Genomic DNA, 7,913 nt, shown 5'->3' with positions numbered 1-7,913 from the left:
CTTTATCCGTATAATCAATTAAACCAAACTGAAGCAAAAAAATGACCAACGCATTCAAATACACGTATTATCAATGAAGAGGGAAAAAAAATTATAACAATACGCTTTAGAACCCCATAACCTAATAACAACCGCGACTCTGATACCACTTATTGGGATAAAATTTCTTAAGCCAAATAGAAATTTTTCATTAATCAATATTAAGAACCATTGTCTCAGATTACAGAGTTAATGTTAATAATAGTACCTGTATCCATTGACGTTGATCAAAAGGTTGTAGCGGAATAGTCTTTTGGTGCAATGATCTTCCTCAGCCAAATCACTGGATTCCTTGATGAGACTTGATGTTACTCTTCTGAGGGGGAGACAGAGAGACGTGTGTTTCTGATTTGGCATATTGGGGACCATGACCATCTTTATGATTTTAAACCTATTAGGATTCCTATTAACCCCTAACGGGCCAAATTTGGTTTCCACTTATTTGGGCCCATATCAATTTTTTTTTTCTGTTGGCAGTCTAAAGGCTCACTAAAATTAGATCACTTTAATTTATTGAGCTCAACTAAATGTAAATAACTAATATAAATACTACAAATAATATATGTAGCCCACAATAATTATTAGAAATAAAATTTCTAACATGACATTCTATATAATGTAATGATTTTGACACAAAAATACAAGGAGAAAGTTTTCACCTTTATACATTATTTGTTTCTGTTTTACCATTCTTTCTTCGAGTGTTCTTTGACTTTCTTCAATTTGTCTTTTAGTATCTTCAAAGTGTGTTGCCATTTCCTCCCTCCTATTACGCTCTTCTTGAAGTTGGGTCTCAACCTCTTTTAGTTTCATCTCAATACTTTGACGCTTTTAACGCTCATTTGTTAATTGTTCATGTAAACCTGTAATCGATTTTCCCTTTAATGGTTGAATGCCAGCTCCAAGACCACAACAATACCCTGATCTCTCTCCTACAACTGATTGAAAAGCTGCATTGACAACTTGATCTTTATCAGTCTCTTCATTCATTCCTTCTAACTTCTCTAAAGCAACCTCTTGAACCCTCATCTATTAAAAAAAAGTTAAATCTCAAATATGGTTTATAATTAAGAATGATAAAAATAAATAAATAAATTAAGTATAAATAAAATTAATAAATCATACATGAAGTTCCTTTGATGTTTCATCTACCCATTCTCCATTGTTGTTTGTATGAGTTATTTTCCACAAATCTTGGAAATTAGGTTCTTTTTGTGTTTCAGGGTCTCTCTGAGAAGATATTACAATAGTCATAAATATTTATAACAAATTAAGCTATGCAATGAATAATTTTTAATTGATAAACAAAAAAGTTACCTTTTCAAAGCTAACAGCTTGAAATGATTTTCTTCCAGATCTATGATTGATTACTTGTTTGGATTTATTTGACTTATTTCTCATGCTCATTTCCTGAAAATGATATAAATAAAAAATAGTTATAACTTTGACAATCATAATCAATAATCATTTAATTTAACTATATTTAAAATATGTAAGATACCTTGAACTTAGAACTTGGAAAAATAATCCACTTAGTATTCCCAATCTTCGCTACTTAGATCCTGAGGTTTATGTTCTAAAGCCAACTCAATAGTTTCATATTGTTTGAAATGTTGATGAAGTCTACATCTATGGCTTCGATACAGTCTTCTAGTTGTGTCAAGAATAATAGCCCTATAATGCTCTATATCTGCACCATCTATGTTAAAAGTATCCTGCACATAATAATCAAATCCAAACTTAAATGTAAAAGTGTATTATTAACATGAAAAAAGAAAATTAAAAATTCTATAAAAATAGAATTTACCAAAACTTTTGTAACTATTCTTTCTTTTGCAACATCAGGAATAAATTTCCACTTCTCTATATTGTAAGGGGCATGCTTTTGAACAATAACAGATATTTCAGTGATAAAATATGCAGCTCCCGGTCCAACAGCTACCATCTTATCTTCCGGAATGGTTACAAATAATTTCCCTGTTGCACTTTTTCTTCTTTTCTTGGCAATACTTAAACCACTTGTTTTCCCTCTTCCATTTCTTTTTGTATGAATACATCCTTTTGCATTTTTGAAAAGAATAAAGATAAGAATAATAATTAAGAATTTACATAGAAGAAAAATGAAGATATAAGAAAATAACAAACTAATAAAAGCACCTTCTTGTTGTTGAGTATCATTTGACAGATTTTGAAATCTTAAATTGGTAATGCAACTTGAGGATGCCATTACTGATAGAAATTCAAACAAATACAAAAATGAGAAAAGAAACATGGTTTTTAAATTAGAAAATGAGAGGCATAAAAAAAATAGAAAAGGAAAATTCTTGATGATGCTCAAGGAAGACAAAACAAATAAATCCATTTCTTAAACACGTGGAAACAGGAGTAGATAAATAAACATAATAACCTCCCCCAACAATTAAGAACATCTTCTCAAAAACACAATATTAATACAAGATTTAGAGATAGAGAAATACCTTAGGATTCTTCACTTCAAGAATAAAATTATCAAAAAGAGAAGCAATAACTGATCATGGAGTCACAGGGTAATGAGAGAAAGAAAAGGAACAGATATGTGAAAAATGGAGGGAACTAAAATTTGTGAAAAAGTTGTAGCGCGCAAAATTTTAGAAACAATATTGTGGGTATGTAAAACAAACTACGTGAAAGAGTAGTTGTCATGTGCTGACTACAAATCCTCTTCTGTTAATATTTCCTCTAACCTCCCTAGCAATTGTGTTGTTCGTCCGATTAATCTCACGGATGAGAAAAATAGTTTCTTTTTTATATAAAGTTAATTAAAAAACAAGCAGTTGTATTTCAGTTTTTTTTTAATAGTTTGTTCATGTAGCAATTCATTATGTAATATTTTAAACTTAACATTAATTATAAACATCATATTAAAAAATATAAAATATAAAAATATGCTATATATTTTAAATATTTTAAAATTATTACAATTTAAAAATCTAATTCACCATATAAAAAATATTAAAAACTGAATACTAATAATTATCTCTTAATTTCAACAAATCAAATGTATTTATTTAAATAAACATAATAATAATTTAAAAACTAATTAAAAATTTATTATTTTCACCCATTTTCAAATTTTAAAATAAAAGGAAAATTTTCAAATTTTCAAATTTATTAATTTAAATAATATATTTTAACAATTGTTTTCTTATTTATTTTCCTCTCTTAATTGTTTGTTTCATGTACCGAAATTGTTAAAAAATCGTATAAACAAAAAATATAAGATAAATGGTTTATATGAAATCTAGTCTTATAATATAATTTTTTTCTATATCTTTTTAATTTTTTAAAATAATAATTTTTATATGTAAATAGGGTAGTTAAAAGCATGAAGACTTATGTTCAATCCTCATTGCGACCATCATTGTAACTTTTCCTATCTTTACAAAAAAAAACCTTTAATTTACAATATAACTAATTGATATAATCCATTTTATAACATAATTAATTTTAAACAAGATTTATGTAGTATTAATTTAAAAAATAAATAAATAAGTTTCAACAACAATAATTTATGAGTAAAAGCTCATTTTATTCAATGTAGTTTTCTACTTAGAATTAAAATATTTTTATACGTTAAATATAGATTTTTTAATTATAATAATTTTAAAATATAAAAATATATAATATATTTTTATATTTTAAAAATATTTTTTTTAGTGATGTTTACAATCAATGATAAAATTTTAAGATATTAACATATTGAACTACGGTATCAACAAACTAAAATAAAAAATAACACAATTATGTGTTTTAGATATGTTTTAGATAAGAAAGTGTGAATATTTTTCTTTTATAAGATTCAAAACATATTTATCTTTTAGTTATTTCATGAATAAAATTAATTTTGATTTAAAATTTTAAAATTATTTAAAAAAATAGGTTGATTAGAGAATCTTATGTCTCAAGCTCTTCCTCTCACACCACTAAATATAGATTTCCTGTAACACCCCGAATTTTTTTACTAATACTACGAATAATTATTATTTATTTTTGTATTTATAAAAATTATTTTCTTATAATTATTTTGATTAATTAAATGTGTTTGATTGAATTTCTAAAGATTTTTAATAATAATCATTTATGAAAATTATTTTGTATAATATTATTAATTATGATATTTTGTTACAATTATTATTTAAAGAAAATCATGTTTTAAATTTTATTGATGTTTTATTTTGATATATATATATATATATATATATATATGTTATTTATTTATTTATTAATTAGCAAACTTGGATTTTCATAGTTCTGGAACGGGCCGTTCCACATTGGCAACGGGCCGTTCCCAACCTAGCATGTGTGGGTAAAATTTTAACCCAGAACGGGTCGTTCCACCTTGGAACGGGCCGTTCCGAAAACCCCAAAACGGTCTGTTCTAGTTTTGGAACGGGCCGTTCTGGGAGAGGGTTTTGTACATATTCTATGTGCCCAGAACGGGCCGTTTCGAATTCGGAACGGGCCGTTCTGACCGCGTCTTGATGCCTATAAATAAAGCGTTTTGCACTCTCTAAAACTCATTTTTTCATTTTCTTATCTTTTTCCTCCTTTCTCTCTGAAGACGAAGGGGAACCTAGAGGGGGCGACCAACAAGATTCGGCTCTGCTTATCGAGGTAAGGGGGGAGTGAGAAACCTCGCTCTGGGTGTGGGATTGTATTCTGGGTAGTGGGATTGGCCCCCAATCCTGTGTTTGTTGTATGTCATATTTGTCTTGTATGTTCCAATTACATAATTAATATGCGTGTATGAATAAAAACTTTGTTTAGACTATGATTGTGGAATTTGGTACTTCTATGGGTTCCTACGGGAAACCCTAAGGGAGTGCATTGATGCTTGTATGAGTAAATTAATTGTGATAATAATTATATACGTGAATTGTCTTATTTTAAATGTTTATTGCATAAATTGGAACGCTCTATGGGTTCTTGAGAGAATCCTATGAGCAGCAGGCAAAATAGGAATGTTTTATGTTTTGCTATCTGATTGCTCTATTGTATTTCTTGTTGAATGTAATGTATAAATATGTGTTTAATTTATTAAATAAACAAGTTTTGATATGAATTAGAGTGCTCTGTGGGTTTCTACGGTAAACCCTATGAGAAAACAGGCAAAATATAAATGTTTTCTGTTTTACCTTCTGAGTTTTCTGTTGTGTTTCTTGATATTTGCTGAGCATAAATATGTGTCTAATTTATTAAATAAACAAGTTTTGATATGAATTAGAGTGCTCTGTGGGTTCCTGTGGGAACCCTATGAGAAACAGACATATTTCTAATAGTTTTTGTTTTAGCTTCTGGTTGTTCTGTTGTATTCATTGTTGTATGAGATGTATGAATATATGCTTACTTTTGCAAATAGATGAGTTCTGATATGAATAAAAGTGCTTTGTGAAAATTGTGAATATGATGTGATAATGCGAATGTGATGATGAAATGTAATGATGAGATGTGATGATGAAATATAATGAGGAGATGTGATGATGAGATATGTTGAGACATGATAATGTGATATGTGAATGAGACATGAAAATGTGATATGTGTTAATGCATAGAGTCTTGTTTGACATGCATCATTTGCATAAATGTTTTAAGGGTACGATATGGAATACACCGCCAGAGAAGGCCCCCTAGTGTAAAAGCTTTGGGGATTAGTCCTTGGATATAGCTCGGTTTGGAAGTCCCAGTCTCGCCCATTGTGTGCATGGGATGTATCTTGCGCAGCTTAGCTATCCCGACGAGACTCTGTAGTATATTCTTCTAGTGAGAGTGCGCAGAGGGTGTGACCTGACATGTACTCCTAGACTACTCTTCGTGTATTGCTAGCGGCAATATGCCATGTGATGTTTTACTGGCGCCACATGCATGATAATGTGAAGTCCGTGTCCATGCATGTGCATCCTTATTATTAAATGATGATAAATTACTATTTGTATGACTTGGATGATTGAATAAACTATTGTTGTTGATTGATCTATGAGGTAACTGTATTGTTTGTGTTTGGCTATCTGGTGTGCGTTCCTACACTGTGAGCCAGAGTGAGATTTTTCTCACTCCCTTCTTTTGTGTTGTTTCTCTTGTTTGATATACAGGTGATCATCAGCGTGAGGCTGAGGATGTTGGTGATGAAGCTTAGGCTTCTATGTTGGGTTTTTCTCTGATAGGACATGTGACATCGGGACATAGATAGGATTAGTTTAAAATGTTCTTATTAAATTATTTTGGAAAATTCAGTTTTATTTCTTTGTAATTTTACTGGCATTTTATTTGGATTAAGTTTATGAATGTGAACTCTTTACCCTTACGTGGTTGGAAATTTGTTTTTTATTGATGAAAAATTCTATTTTTTTTATAATTACTGTATATGTATGTTGGGGTAAAGGGTGTCACATTAAGTGGTATCAGAGCAGGTCGATCTAATCGACCGTGTGTGTTATGTGCTTATCACGACTCTGTTGTGTACTCTGACTGTGTCTTGTTTGTTGTGTACTATGATGATGTTCTTCTTGTGTTGATATTGTTGAGTTTGATATTGTTAAGTTATTTTGTAATTAGAAGAATGATAGTCATGATAGTGTTAGCTAATACCATTATGACCATTCTTCTTCATTCTTATGATTGCTTATTTGTTTGATACTTCTTGCTTAAGTAAGAAGTAGTGGTTGAGTGATATCGCTTGTGTTGCAAGCATATGTGCGAGTAGTGGTATACGAGATATTGTGCTAATATTGTAGGAACTATTGAGGCCATAGATTTGGGTAAGACAATGATTTTTTTTAGTGTATTAAGAGTTTACGATTGGTAGAATTTTTGAAAGCTATAGTTGTTGTGATTGAATCCAAGGATGATGTATGTTGAGAATTGGAGTTTTGGTATTCTTAAGGAGAGATTGAAGTGTTGATGTTTTCTAGAGTTTGATGGTTGCATGTTGACCTTTTATGGTTTAGGTAGCATGTGGATTTTATTTTCTAAGCCTTTTGTACTGAATATGTGAGTTGTTTGGTTTAGGATTGTAGTGGAAAGCTTGAATATGAAGTTGAGGTGTGAGTTTGGAAGGGTTGAGGTATTTTGTGGGGTTAGATATATTGATATACTATTGCTGTTTGGTGTAGAGGATATTTTCTCTGCAGTTTTGTTGTGCCAGTATGAGTACCATATTGACAGATTTAGATTTTATGGTCTTCACAAAAGTTGTAGCCTTGGACGTTATCTTTCCAATGGAACTAGAATCAGGTAAAACGGAGGTCTAGAACTCTAGTTATAGCTACTTTGGTGATCAAAGGTCTAGCTGTAAGCGCTGAATATATCTGCTGCGGTTTTTGAAATTTTTAGCTAAGAAGATGATCTTTTTAGAATCTTATGTCTTCGTAGGAGTTGTAGCTTATTCTTTTAGCTTTCTTTTGAGAGAGGTTTGAGATCATTTGGATGAGTATAAATCTCTAGGTATCATTTTCTTTGATCATTGTTGAAGGGATATGTATGATGTCATGATATTTTTGAACCATTAGGAAATGCAAGTATAAGAATTGATTTTGTTAAGAAGTTTTAGGGTGTTTTCTTGTGGATTGAGAGGTTTTTTAAGGTTGTATGATGATATGTGGTAAAGGTTGTTCATGTACATGCTTATGGATGGTATATTTAATTGAAGGTTTAAAGTAGGTATTCTAATATGATTTAATATGCATGTATGTTGATATGAGGATAAATGACCTTAGGGATCAATTGGTGAATGTCGTGTGGTTAGTGAGATTGATCTTAGGGGGTGATATGATCATATTGTAGTTGAAGGTGGAGATATATCCAAGACGGTTGTATGTTAAGTTATCTAAGTATTACTT

This window comes from Cajanus cajan, chromosome 5 (genome assembly GCF_000230855.2).
Source record: "Cajanus cajan strain Asha chromosome 5, NIPB_CcT2T_4, whole genome shotgun sequence".
In the NCBI taxonomy this organism is placed as follows: domain Eukaryota; kingdom Viridiplantae; phylum Streptophyta; class Magnoliopsida; order Fabales; family Fabaceae; genus Cajanus; species Cajanus cajan.
Note: the sequence above shows the minus strand (reverse complement) of the source record.